Source organism: Sinocyclocheilus grahami, unplaced genomic scaffold (assembly GCF_001515645.1).
Source record: "Sinocyclocheilus grahami isolate Dianchi unplaced genomic scaffold, SAMN03320097.WGS_v1.1 scaffold21.1, whole genome shotgun sequence".
In the NCBI taxonomy this organism is placed as follows: domain Eukaryota; kingdom Metazoa; phylum Chordata; class Actinopteri; order Cypriniformes; family Cyprinidae; genus Sinocyclocheilus; species Sinocyclocheilus grahami.
Window position 1 is genome coordinate 3,811,265 of NW_015505200.1, and position 15,820 is coordinate 3,827,084.

At 36.5% G+C, this 15,820-nt stretch overlaps 1 pseudogene; it reads right to left on the reverse strand.

The window, feature by feature from the left end:
* LOC107557208 (tenascin-N-like) overlaps window positions 1–15,820 on the reverse strand; it is a 37,717-nt pseudogene that overhangs the window by 16,149 nt on the left and 5,748 nt on the right.

The window sequence follows — 15,820 nt, forward strand, 5'->3', positions numbered from 1 at the left end:
CGGGTGATACGTTGTCTATAGCAAGACCCACATCGTCTTTACAAAGACGTAACGTCAAGTTTGCCACGCAACGTCGTCTTTAAAAAGACGCACCCGAAATTGCTCTTTTAGGGGAAAAAGCTCTTTTAGCGTGCTGAGGCACACAGGGGGTAGTGCAGCCTGATGTGTGCAACCCACTCAACACTGGAAACCACCACCGCTGAAGCGCCGTACCGCCAACACGAAGAGCTCTCCAAGAGCGCGCTGAACTAGTTTAGTCTTTTTCTCTCAGTACAGTAGTCAGGAGCAGAACAATGTGATCGCTCGGCTCCGAAACGAAAAGCTGAATATGCGCTGCATCTGCTGCCTACTTATACTCACGCTGTGATCAGTGGCAGCTGGATGCAATAATTGCATGCCAGTGTGCATTGGCTCGCTTTTTTTATACTCGCAGTAGGTTTGTTTCTCTAATGCATTGGCTCGTTTATTTTACACTCGAAGTAGATTGGTCTCTCTAAGCGAGATCCCAATTTCGTCGGTCATCCGACGTGACGTCGAGAGTGACTGACTGAAAGGGAACGCAGCCTAATTTTCATTTTTGGGCGAACTAACCCTTTAATGTATTTCTGCAGATTTTGATGATGTAATTTCTATACAGATATAGGTCAGGTTTCACCTACATTGTGAGCACCAAATGTCCCTGCAAGATTAATAAAACATGAAATTACCTACAGTGTGGCACAAGAAGTGGCTTAATAAACATTAAATATTCATATTGTAGAGTAAAAAAATAATAACCTAAAGTCTTGCAGAAAATCTAAAAATGTGAAACTGTTTCTGTCTTGGGTTTGTGGGATAGAAAATATCATTAGCATTAATATAAAAACACTATACAAGTCAATGGAACATTCCCACTATGAAAGAAAATCTAAAGTGGTGTCTGGAAATTTTATTTTCTACTTTATGCATTGCTATCGAGGCATATTACTGACCTGTGACCCCTGTGGCATACGATGGCTTGCCTTCCATTTCACTTTTGATTGCTTGCACGCCTATCTGATATTCTGTTCCAGGGTTGAGGCCTGAAAAACACACATTCATGTTGTTCTCACTACACAGCTACTGAAGTCAATACACTCTGAAGCTTAGGGACCTGTGACTGCAGATGGATGCATAACAGCGGACTGACCTACAATGGTGTGCTTGGTTCTGGCCTCTTGGCTCATTGCCACGTTCTCCTGTCCTCCCTGACCATCAGGGCTAGCATGGGTCAATTTGAAGTAGTCCACGGCAATTGCAGGGTTCTTCCAGTCCACCTGGATAGAGCCCTCTGTCTGGCCCAGCACCTTGAGTCCTTCAACACCAGAGACCTCTGAAGAGAAAACCAGATTGGGGCAATATCTGTTATGGACAGTAAACAGCAAACAGCTTAATGGTGCACTAAGTTGTTTTTAGCTGTTTCACTGTGCAATATAACAACTGTGTATAATCAGACATGTATCAGTAATTTGAGGTTGATATGATTTCAATGGCTGCACTTATTTGATCAAAACAATTGTGAAATAATTTTATGATTTAAAATAACTGCTTTCAATTTTAATATATATTAAAATGTAATTTATTCCTGTGATGACAAGAATGATTTTTCAGCAGCCATTACTCTAGTCTTTAGTGTCACATGATCCTCCAGAAATTGATATGCTGATTGATATGCTAATATGCTGATTTGGTGCCCAAGTAACATCTTATTATTATCAAAGTTTAAATCAGTTGCTGCTTAATTTGTTCTTAATTCTACAGTGATTCTGTGTACAGACTTTTAGGATACAAATGAATGCAAATCCTTTGCCATTTCTTTCATATTTTTGATTGGATGTCTTCTCTTGACTCTTCTTACGAGCATCAGTCCTCAACATTCTGCCACTGGATGACAGAAATGAGTTGCAGCCAAGTATTCTACCACTTCAGACTGAGCTACACTTCTCACGTGAGAAGGAAATGCTTTCAGACATTCAAACTCTCTGTTAACCGGTGACAGACAGTGTCCCATGCTGGCCATTCATCTTTGTCATCACATCCAGATGATCAGCACTTTCTCACGGGAACCTAATGTGCTGTGGGGAACGTATGACTGACCACATCAAAATGCTCATCCCATTGTTGCACAACCGTAAACATTAATTTCCATGAAAATGTGTTTTTGGCTTTTCATTGAACTCTACCAGCTTAGTTACATCTGGCCTTATAATGAACACAAATAGCACTGCTTGTTTGCTGCTATGACAAAGCCATTTTACTGAATTGAAATGAACTGAATTTCTTTGTTTACGAAGCATTTAGACACATAACATCTATTTTAAGCTTTAAATAAATAATTAAACCCTCAATACTGCATGATTACCAGTATATTTGTAGTATTTTAGGCAATTGTTCTTACCGGTCGTAGCCAATATCTCATCAGATTCACTGTTAATGCCCCTGATGACAGCGTACACCTGCACTATGTATGTGACTCCAGCTCTGAGGCCTGTGATTAGATAGGAGTTTTTCGTGTTTTCCACCTGGACCTCTTTAATGGCTCCCTCGTCTCCCTTTGGATAGTAGGACAGGATGTAGTACTCGGCTCCTCTCACAGACTCCCACTCCACCAGCAGAGATACATCTGTGACTTTGATCAGACGAAGGCCTTTTGGTCCTAGAACTGAAGTATAAAGAAATGTTGTCAATGAGCATTATTTTACATCAGATGATTTACTAGTTGTCTATGCATTGGGGTCCTGTTTATTAATTATTAATTTGTTCAACCAACCAACAATGACAAACAGACCAAAATATAAGTCAATATTCACTGACAATATTCATAGTCAGTGACAGTATAATTAGATCTTTCAGATTCATAAATGAATCATTCAGACCTTTTTTTATTGGATCAACTCATTCAAAAGACCTGACTCAAAAGAACAATTGATTCACAAATCAAGCATTGCTCCTCTTATGAACTCTCATGAAAAAACCAAGGAGAGATTTTCAGCTTGACAGCCCCTATCCCCATTTACTTTCATTATATTTAAAAGAGTGGTCAAAACCACATAGTTCACCCACATAGCTGGGTGAACTATTCCTTTAAAAGTTTCTACTTCCCAGTTCTCTTCTTTAATTTCTAAAGCTTGTTCACATTTATACAGCTTCCCAAATACCAAGTAATCTTAAGGTTTACTGAACATCTGAGTTGGCTATTCTATGGAGATTTTCATTCTGGTTACTTTGTGGTTTGAGCCTCCATCAATAAGTAGGGATCTTAACAAAACTGCACATCAGAGTAGGAAGAAAAGAGGGGAGGCCCCAGTAGCAAACCAGGAGCCCCAGAGTCAGACAGTCAGACAGTCAGCAGCCCATGGAGCGAAGTTTCCATTAACACCTTATCCACCGACTTACAGGAGGGAAAAAATAAAGGATTTAAGGAAACTGCAAGAGGAAAAAAACAGGGAAATCCATGAGGGGGATAAAAGTGCGCTGTGGACACTGCATTACCCAGGAAAGAATGAACAGCAGGTTTGGACATTCTTCCACATGGCGAGCGGGCAGGAAGTCAAATGTTTTCCTTCAGTTCTGCAGGAGGCTTTCCATCCAGTGGCAGTTAATAAGGCCATTCTTGTTGTTCTCTCCCAGGTTTGCCAGTAACAATTTCACCAGTAAATAATATTCCAAAAAGACCTGCTGAACTAAATGAACTATCAGCCAGCTGGAAAGAAAGCATAAGTGCCAGAAATGTGAGTTCCCACTGATTGATTGTAAGGGCTAACCAATGCAATTAAATTACAATTACAACACAGTTCTGTTTGGACTTGGACAAACTTGAATAAATCAACAGTGGTGGTTCTTCAAGCCAGAGAAACATCTGTCTGATGCTTAAAGCAACTTTAAATAAGTATAAATTCACTTTTAATTACATTTTATTGATGATCTATTGTGATCATGACTAAATATAAATTTCTTACAATGTTGCCACCATTTTCTTTTTGAACAACAAAACTGTAGTCACTTTTTCTGCAGTGACTAAGCCTGTGGCAGCAGCAGTAGGTACAGTAAATCTAATCTTCAACATTTGTTGATCTACCATTAAGACATCCACAAAAAAAACTAGACTCATTGTGGTCAGAACAAAGTTGCCACGCTGATCTTTTGATGATCGACCACATTTACAATTAACGTAGAATTGTTTCATGGTGTTTTCTCTGTTTTTCATACAGGTCTAATCTGTGTGAGTTTGTAATCGCTTTCACATAATCCAGTAGGTCTAGGTTTGCAACACAAATGTCTTTATTTATACACTACTGTTCAAAAGTTTGGGGTCAGAAAGATTTTTGTTGTTGTTTTGAAAGAAATTTCTGAAGGATCATGTGACACTGAAGACTGCAGTAATGGCTGCTAAAAAGTCAGCTTTCCCATCACAGGAATAAATTGCAAAAGTAGATCAATACCTCCCAATATAATAACCCTATATTTTTTTTATTGCTTCTGGTGTTCATGGTATAACCTTTAAAGCATCATCCTAGAATCCTTGTAAGATTTTACAAGTCAGACATCCCCATATATGCAAGAATGAGTGTGGTTTAATAACGATGGCAGTTCCCTATAGCGTTAGATATGGAAAATCTTTCAGACAAGCTATGGACAGCTGAAACCCTCAAGTAATATTCCAAAGCCAATTACTGTCAAGATCAGGAGAATGTAACACCCTAATTGATATGTTCGACTAGTTTGCAGTGCTTGCTCTTACCTCCCTACTATTATCATTCTTGGAGTAAATTACACTGTGCCCTAACTCCCCTAAGAAACCATTTCAGAAGTGTTAACACAGATAATATGTCACACCCTAAGGCTCTGGCCATGGCTAATATTTTTGAAGCTCAGCTCATCTATCCATGCATTCCAACTCTGAGGCACTCCACTTCTATCTGAAGGTCTGAGGGCGAAATGTGTGGAAAAGAAAAGGATTGATGAAAAACAATTCCCTTGTGCTAATGAGGCCTATCTTTTACTGTTTTCTTCCAGCAGGAGACTGAAAAACAAGAGAGTTAATAAGAGCAAATGAACTACCTCAAAGTGTTCAATTAGTTCTTAAATAGTTATAAAATTATAGGAGTAGCAGTAAGTTTACTTTGTATATGTTGAAGCTTGAACTAGAAAAGGTTCCACTTTGATTTCTTCCAAAGGCCTCTAAAATAAAGTATACATTTGAGACTGAGGCTTTTTTTTTTTTTTTTGAAGTTGTAAATTAAACAAAGAATATTGGAGTATGTTTTGCAAGATTTTTATTTGTTTTTATTAATTTATTTTTTAGTTTATCTACTTCAAAATTTCTTGTTTAATTCAATGTTACTTGCTGGGTTTTTTTTATTGTTTGTAAAAATTTACTAGCAGTTTCAGAGTGAAAATTGTTTCCACACCAAATTTGCTTCAGCATTATTTACTTTATTTTTTTTTATTTTTTTTTACATCGTAGGTAAATATAACAAACAGGTTAATAGTTGCAATAAGGGTTGGAATCTGAGAACCAGTTTTTTGGACAGAATTATACCGTACTGAAATACTCTGAAAAAGTTCATTCCACGGCACTGAAACATCGCTACTGAATCTACAGTGAGAAACAGAGAGCGTGACAAGTGTAGTCCAATTTACGAATTAAAATTATTAAAATATTTTTTTTAGTGCATCAAGCACATACAGCACAATCAGTACAATTAGATTCTGGTCAGAATTTCCTGTAAACCAACTTAGTATAATCTTACCCATGGAGCAGTCGATTCCAAAGAACCCCTCATCGCAGATGCACTGTCCATCCACGCAGCGTCCATTTCCTATGCAGTCATTAGGACAGGTGGCGGCACTGCAGTCTTCTCCTGAGAATCCACTAAAGCACACGCATTTGCCATCCACACAGTGGCCTTTGTCTTTGCAGTCGTTAGGACATGTGAGCTGGCTGCAGTCATGGCCGGTGTAGCCTTCATAGCAGACGCAGCGTCCGTTAACACAGCGGCCATTATCATTGCATTCGTCAGGGCAGGATGAAATGGAGCAGTCTGGACCCTCCCAGCCTGGGTTACACTTACAACTGCAAGAGTCCTGCTGGTATGTGCCATGCCCACTGCAGCTAGTGTCCACACCTAGCAAAGGAGAACATATTGCACCTACTCTGATAAGATCACATAAAATGGGGTTTTGGAGGTTGGGGAACTCTGAAATCTGTGATTCTTCGCCCTGGTCCATATATCTATTTCTCTTTATAAGGCCATTTTTTCTTCTCTTTTTTTTTAAATACAGTTTTTTTGAAGTGACAAACTTTGTTTTTTCTTGCTAAAATTCACACTTATTAGGGTTATATATTTATTTTTTTATTTCATGGTATTCCTTTCAAAAATTCAAATTTTAATTTTAATTCTAGCTTTAATTCATTCAAATTCGGTTCAAATGTACAAATTGAACTAAAATTTTAAAAAAGCATAATATTTTAACTTTTTTAATCGAAGATGTCACATTCACAGTCTATATTACAGATGCATGTATAAATGCTGGGGTCTAAGTGCAATATAAGTCACATGTGATATAAGACAAAAAACAATAGGAAGTCACTGCATTTTGCACTTTTTTCATTATGCACTAAAATATTAAACTATGCACTAATTTAAAAAATAAAAACTATTTTTGCAGAATATTTTAGCCTGAATTGATTCGACTAGGTTATATTTGAGGCGTATTCAGATATATATATGGTTCACAGTACCAAATCAGGTAGCTTGATTTTTAGTTTTTTAAAAATCAGGGAAAAATCCCCAGGTTTGTACTAATACCTGACCCTCCTCTGCAGCAGCCCTGAGCGCATTGGCTCTTTAGGTAGGTGACTTCCTCCTCCAGGCCATTTACACGGTACAGCAGGGCTTTGAAGTCTTCAGAATCTGCACATCCACAACCAGCCAACTGCAGATGTATGTTGTGCTTGAAGACAATGTCATTCTCTCCATCCATTGTGACTAACTGTCCTTCTGAGGCCTCGTCCTGGGAAAGCTGAGCCACCTGAGAACCTTGCTTACAACCAGAATCAATCCTATAGACATGGCTGAACGTGACTTCTTTCTCTGCAGGACCCACTTCCTCAGAGAGCACAAGACAGGACACCATAAAGAACATCCCTAGAAGGAAGAGGCCTCTCTTCAGCCGGTTGAAACTTACAATCATGGTTTCTGAAAGAAAGCAGAAAGACGTGAACCCTTGGAGAATCTTATGATGATTGTGTGATTAAATTTACAAGCATTTCTTTCTTAAAATATCCAACTTTCCTTATGGTTTGCGGTCTCACCTTCCAGTAAGGAGCTTGATTTGCATGCTGCACACACGAAAATCAATGTGCAAGACATCACATTATGTTTAATGGAGCGCAATCTGTTTTATAAGGCCTGTGTCATAGATGTCTGATCCTACAGTGATAACTGTTTGCCAAGCACATTCCATCCAAACCATTAATTGCACATCCACAACCACGAGGGCTTCTGGGAGCAGAGAACCCTTCTAACTAAATGATGTAATCTCCATGACTGATGTCATTCAAAGCTTTTAATACATCTCTATTTAAAAGTAGGATGTTTTATAACAGAGAAAATACATGCTTAGAAAGAGCCACCTGGGGTTTGTTGTGGAAAAAGAATATTGAAGTGGAAAAAGAGTTTTCTGTTAAAAGTCTGATCATGTAGTTTATACAGTACTAAAGTTAATTATAATTGATAAATGAATAATGTAGATCTTTTTAAATTACTTGATAAATTACAGCATTCTTATATAACCACTGTAATACATTTTATAACAAATTTATTATAAAATCTATTTGTTATTAAATATTAAACGATACATTTTAAATTATATTAAATAATATAAATAATATTTTTTTTATTTAAATAACTGTTTAAATGTAATTTTTTATGCATACTTCTAATGGTCCAGTATAAGGATCTAGAATAAGAGCATACCTCTATAAATATATATTTATAAAAAATAAAAATAAATAAAAAATCTAGCATGGTCCAGTATAAGGACCAAAAATAATTACATCATTAACACACATAACCGCTCAAATACATTTTAGATCTAACTTATTATAAACATATTACATTTTTAATATTATTTATGAAATATCAAATATAGATTTTTATTAAATAATATAATTAAAATATTACATATTTCAGTCATTTAAATAACTGTTTAAATGTCTATATTTGATACATACAACTATTGGTCTAGTATAAAGATCTAGAATAGGATCTAGGGGCTACCTCTATTAATATAAAATATAAATATAATTCCTGAATGCATGCAGAAGATTAGACACACATACTGTATCTATCCATTATGCGATGTAAAGGCGAGGGCCCTTGTGAGCCCACAGGACCTAAAATGACACTCATCTACTCTGCTTTTAAAGCCAAATAGTTTCATCGACATTGCATAGCCTATGAAAACAAGGCATTAATGTCTCAAAGCCACTTTACCTTTATGGAATTTATTTCTTTATCAATCACAGGCTCTGATAATAAACCACGACACTGTGATATTGTGATACTGACAACCAGACAATTACAGTAAATGGCTTAACATTTCAGCGTGTGCTTGCACCACAGTACTCAGTGTAATTGAATTTGTCTTTTTTTCCCCATTTATTCATCCCATGCTTTGTTTTGAACATTAAGGAAATCTTTGTAAATGTGGCGCTTAAATATAAACATGGAACAACACACATCAAAGTCCAGAAGCAGATGTGGAATGGCAGAAATGCTGAAATGAGAAGACAGAGCACTCCCTCAGGACCCAGGTTGAAATGTGAACAGAAGCACAGAAAAATCTGGAGCTCGTGCCACACAGATCAACCAACTGAACAGAAAACATTGCTGGCGGCTGTTGTTTTTGACAGATTCTCTTTTGCAGATGTGGAGAGCTATTCCATTGCAATAGTCTGAGAAGACGGAATGTTAACGGCCACTCTGTGTTCATAAATTACCAAATAATAACTTTAAATAAACCAATGAAACAAGATGAATCATCCACTAAATCCAAAATGTCCCATCCAGCCATGCAACCAAGATTTATATCAATACATGTGCAATAATCAACCTCAATACTTACAACAAGAACAACAGCAACAGCACAAACAAAATGCCCACACAGATCAAAACAATAATCCTATAACAATAACCACATAACAAATCACCAACACAGTTCATATGAAATGGTTTATTAAAGTCAGTTAAGAAGTTTGTGACTATTTGGGGAAATAATGTTGGTCTAACATGTGTTTTTTATGTAGATTCAAAGCAATTCACATCTGTGACTCAAAAGGGAATGCGCACTGGAACAAAATATTTCCTTCTGCATTATCGCTTCTAATTGATACATCTAAATAAGGATATTCAACTCACTGGGTAACATTTAAATACTTAACTACTGAACTCAAACAGGCAGGAGAGTCTCTCCATGACCTTATGGACTCCCTGATGCTTATTAGATTGGATGGTGCAGTATTAAGGTACAGAGTGGTGAGGTCCATGACGTCCTGCCGTAGCCCATATCACAGGCCCAGACACCACACATGCTAGAGCTGCAAGGCCCTTTGAGGGTCTCGTTTATTGCTTTCTGTCAGAGGCTTTTATTTCATGTGCACCATTTCTTTTTGCCCTTTTATTTATCTTGGAAAGGACACTGGAAAAGCCTGCCAACTCTCTTCTTCCACTGCTACCGAGGGGATGCTTGAGCCTGCATGCACATACATAAACACATAAAAAAGATGCAATGTTTCTACTACATACTACGTGTGTGTGATTGTATTTATGTATAGCCAAATATATATATATATATATATAAATATATATATATATATATATATATATATATATATATATACACACACACACACACACACATACATACATGCATAAATACAGTTAGATAGATAGATATTCTTTAAAAATATAATTACTCAGAATTTCTTCTAGCAAAATTAACATAAGATATAAAGAGCATTTAATATTAATATTAATAATAGCTAATATTAGTGATATTATTTTCTTTTATAGGTAGGAAGGTATCAAAAATAATTTTAAAATAAATCTAAAATAATTTGTTTGAAAAAAAAATATTAATTAAAATAATGTAATCTAATATTAATTAGAAATTAATAATAAGAAATATACATAATATTTTATACATATAATTTATAAAATATATAATAACTTTTCTTAGTAATATTATTCCCAGAAAAAATAACCTTATTTTTTAATGATTTCTTTCAGCAAAATTAGTATAATATATTAAGAATAGTTATTAATATTAACATTAATAACAGTTAAAATTAGTACTCATTTTCATCTTAAATATTGCTAATAATACAATTAGAAAATATATAATAATAATAATAATAATAACGAAAAGTGTTTTTTTTTTCATTATCACCTTGAATTTTACAAGTATTTGCCAATTTACACACAGTGATGTTCGAAAATGTATCTTCCATACCCAGTGAACATTTCAGCAAGCCATGCCCAATGAAATCTCTGCAACAAGATGTTTAACAGAGTCTGGTTCAAGACAGAAGAGATGCAGGCTACTAAGTAGCCGTTGGCTGTTTTCTGTTGGATCTCAACACCAAGTCAAAATATAAGCTTTCAACGCTGTGACTGGGACTCATTCATGGCTTTTAGGAACTACAAGGGCAAAGACCTACAAGCAATACAGAATACAAATAGACTGTGAACAGCATAAATAACATTCCGAGATAGGAATAAATTGAGTGCGGTAGAGGGTGGGAAAACAGAGAGCCAGAATGTGCCGTGCCGTGCCATGCCCTCTCCTCTCCTGAGACACATTAGGAAGACGACAAACACAGTCTGTTCCTCTGCATCTAAACAGAGCCCCAGTTGCACCATTAGGAAAGAGATTCAGGGCTTACCAATGCAGAAAGAGAAGAGGTGGAGAGGTGAGGAGTGCAGACTGCAAGCCACAAACATGCAACACTAGTAAGAAATATACATAATATTTTATACATATAATTTATAAAATATATAATAACTTTTCTTTCAGCAAAATTAGTATAATATATTAAGAATAGTTATTAATATTAACATTAATAACAGTTAAAATTAGTACCCATTTTCATCTTAAATATTGCTAATAATACAATTAGAAAATATATAATAATAATAATAATAACGAAAAGTGTTTTTTTTTTCATTATCACCTTGAATTTTACAAGTATTTGCCAATTTACACACAGTGATGTTCGAAAATGTATCTTCCATACCCAGTGAACATTTCAGCAAGCCATGCCCAATGAAATCTCTGCAACAAGATGTTTAACAGAGTCTGGTTCAAGACAGAAGAGATGCAGGCTACTAAGTGGCCGTTGGCTGTTTTCTGTTGGATCTCAACACCAAGTCAAAATATAAGCTTTCAACGCTGTGACTGGGACTCATTCATGGCTTTTAGGAACTACAAGGGCAAAGACCTTCAAGCAATACAGAATACAAATAGACTGTGAACAGCATAAATAACATTCCGAGATAGGAATAAATTGAGTGCGGTAGAGGGTGGGAAAACAGAGAGCCAGAATGTGCCGTGCCGTGCCATGCCCTCTCCTCTCCTGAGACACATTAGGAAGACGACAAACACAGTCTGTTCCTCTGCATCTAAACAGAGCCCCAGTTGCACCATTAGGAAAGAGATTCAGGGCTTACCAATGCAGAAAGAGAAGAGGTGGAGAGGTGAGGAGTGCAGACTGCAAGCCACAAACATGCAACACTAGTGAGTTTTCCCTTTGCTCTTCAGCTGATGAAAGCTGAAAGCAATTAAGCTTAAGTCTAGATACAGACTCATTTCCTCTCCTCGGTATTTACCACTGGAGAATGAAACCACAGCAGCCTTACAGGATCTTTCAGATTCCTAAAACTGACTCTGTTCGCCTGTATTGTGTTATGTGCAGGCAGCATATAATAAACCTCCAGTGGGCTGCGTGCAACATCTGCTGTTCATCTGATCTGGGCTTCTGATAATACCTAAAGCCAACACAGTAGCGTTTACTCTTAATCTGCCAGACGAGAAGGATGTAGCTTAGATCTTGTGTAAAAGTGGGGTCCAGACAGGTTAAGCACTAAGCATATGCCTTGGAAAAAAGCATAGAGAGGGAACCAGCAAAAAATAGTGACAGTTGACAGTCACAGATGACAACCATATTTTTTCTCTTATAGCAGGTAGAAAGATTTTTTTTTAAATTGACAAATACCCTATCAATACACAATACGAATTATTAATTAACAATATTAATTAACTTTCAATTAAATATAACATTATTTGTTTGAAAAAGAAAAAAAAAGAATAATAAAAAAAAAACACCTGACTTCAAACACATTTTTCCACTATGCATTGTTCATTGGGACACATATGTTATCTTGTCAAGACTGGGACACCCATTGCTTCACAAGATTTATTAATCAACTGGTCAATTTAAGCACTATTTATTGAAATTAAGCTGTTTGTCCTTTCAAAACAGAGATTATTGTCTTAAATGACAAATCACTATGGATGGTTTCAGTGTATGTGTCTAAAAATTATACATTTAGCAATAATCCTTAGTACTGACCATGAACATGAAACAGTAGCAAAAATATAAAAAGAAAAGAAAAATTCAAAAGTTAAGATTGCACTGTATTAGTGCAATATTTCTATGTGATCTGACCCTTAAAAAATATATTACTTAAATTTGATTCAGACATGTTAAATAAAAAAAACTTTGTAGATGAATAAAACTAGTTAATTTAGATGTTATCACATAAAGTACATTTTTAAAAACATGTTTACAGTGTTGAATATTCATAATTAGCGAGACTTGGCAAATTAGAAAACAAATTATTAAAATAAAGTAAAAAAAAAAAAAATCTAAATCACTGCATGAAATTTACCCCCACAGACATTATAATATAATTTAATGTCAATTCAACAGAACATTTTTACAGCTGCCAAAAAGTTCACGCACAGGCAATGCATGAACATGAAACAGTAGCAAAAATATAAAAAGAAAAGAAAAATTCAAAAGTTAAGATTGCACTGTATTAGTGCAATATTTCTATGTGATCTGACCCTTAAAAATATATTACTTAAATTTGATTCAGACATGTTAAATAAAAAAAACTTTGTAGATGAATAAAACTAGTTAATTTAGATGTTATCACATAAAGTACATTTTTAAAAACATGTTTACAGTGTTGAATATTCATAATTAGCGAGACTTGGCAAATTAGAAAACAAATTATTAAAATAAAGTAAAAAAAAAAAAATGTTTGCTTTTTTCTGATTGCGTAATACGCACCTATACTTAAACAATGGCTAGATTAAAGGAAAAGTTCACCAAAAAAATTAATATTCTGTCATCATTTACTCACCCCCATGTCATTCAAAACTGCATTACTTTTTTCTGTAGAACACAAAAGAAGTTAAACAGAATCATACAACGAAAGTGAATTGTGAAGGCACACTAAAAACATGATAAAAGCATATTTGCTACATTCCAAATCTTCTGAAACCATATGATAGCTGTGTGTGAGGAACATTAAGGAGGGAATTTAATGGAATGGTCACCATTCACTTTTTACTGTACTGAAAAGAGCCTTGCACACATGTTGCCTTGCATGTTCTGCTATAAATAACAGAAGAAAGTTTTAAAGGATAAAGGGTAAGTAAATGTTCACAGTTTAAATTTTTAATTTGATAAAACTACTATAACTTTAAACAAGCGTTTCTGATTGCATAATACGCATCTATACTTAAACAATGGCTAGATTAAAGGAAAAATTCTCCAAAACAATTATATTCTGTCATCATTTACTCACCCCCATGTCATTCAAAACTGTATGACTTTTTTCTGTAGAACACAAAAGAAGTTAAACAGAATCATACAACGAAAGTGAATTGTGAAGGCACACTAAAAACATAATAAAAGCATATTTGCTACATTCCAAATCTTCTGAAACCATATGATAGCTGTGTGTGAGGAACATTAAGGAGGGAATTTATCTGGGCTTAGCTTCCGGCATGCTCTCGGCCCTATCTAGTTCAAAGGCTGTGTGAAGCTCTAAGAACGACTATGTAAGGCCGGGCTCGACCTCTATGAGTTAGCCCATTTCTTTGCCTCCTCTTGACCCCGAAAAGAATCGGGGTCTCTCGCTATGGCCTTCTTCATTGTATGTTCTATAGAGCCCCCTTCTCGACACCCCCTGCAATTAATCTAGTTCAAAGGCTGTGTGAAGCTCTAAGAACGACTATGTAAGGCCGGGCTCGACCTCTATGAGTTAGCCCATTTCTTTGCCTCCTCTTGACCTCGAAAAGAAAAGGTCTCTGGCTATGGCCTGCTTCTTTGTAGTTGATCTACAGGGCCCCCTTCTGGACACCCTGGACAATTACTTATAAGTCGTTCATCTACCATAGCACGGTGTGATTGGATAGGTTCCCGCAGCGTCTAGCGACGCAGTATGAGTGAAGTATCGAAAGGGAACGTACTCGGTTACTAACGTAACTTCGGTTCCATGAGATACGGGAACGAGTACTGCGTAGCTAACCATGCTATGACGCTGCACGACTCTGTCGTCGCTTCAGTCGATATGAATCAGTGATCCTATGCCGAGAACCTGCTTATATAGCCAGATGCCCTGCCCATTTTGGCGGGCTCTGGCGCGCTGCTTCGCCATAGGTGCCATCATTTGTTCATTTCTGAAACAATGGCAGTGCAGATGCACTGCTGTGATTGAAAAAAAAGGCTTCAGTAATCAGAGAAAAGTAGTTTCCCGCAGCATCTAGCGACGCAGTACTCGTTCCCATATCTCAGGGAACCGAGGTTACGTTAGTAACAGAGTACGCTCACGTTCGTTATTTCTAAGGTCGATGTTTTCCTTGTGATAAGTGTGTGGTTGATTTCATCTGCACGCAGCGTCAGAAGCACACGCTTATCGCAGTCATATCAATAGGCTTCATGCGGCACCGCAAAGATCGGCTGCCGCCTGACAAAGCAATACATTCTGGCTTGTGAGAAAAACACACATTGGCTGTATGACACTTCCATGTAACTTAAGCAGAATATCGCTGTGGAGAGATCGCTAAACTTCAGCACGGTTAGGTTTTCAAATCATCAGCGCTTGTTCCACCATCAGTGAGCGCACACAGGGTTGCCAGATTGCACAGATTAAGTAAAACACCGGGCAGAAAGTATATCCTTAAAGGAGAAAAGCTCTGTTTGGGTACTAAAGCTCTTCACATCTGGCAACCACAATGTAGTGGAGACTTGTTAGCAATGCAATATAACGCAAATGCCAAACAAAAAAAAACGTTTTCAGGATAAATAACAAGCTGGCCAACATTGTGACGATTGTTTTAATTAATCGAGAAGGGTGGATATTATCATCAAGAATAAAATAATCTATAAAGCCCTAATCTAAGGCTGAACAGTTAGTTCCGAGTTAAATGCATTACGGGTAGTCAGGGCCGCATTAAGACCTTACTGGGCCCCGGGGCTATGACTTACTGTAGGGCCCCCTATTACAAACACACAATGTGCAAAACTCCGCATTTGAACAGTCAATAGCAAATACTTAAATACTTAAACAAACAGTAGCTGATTCAGAAGCGCCAGATTGATCATAGCAGATCATAGCAAAGTCAGAATTACCTCCTCTCCTCCTCTCCTGAAACGGTTGTCCATAAAATGCATTGCTTTTCTGTTGTAAGTCATCTTAAAGATTCCTAAATGCATCTACTT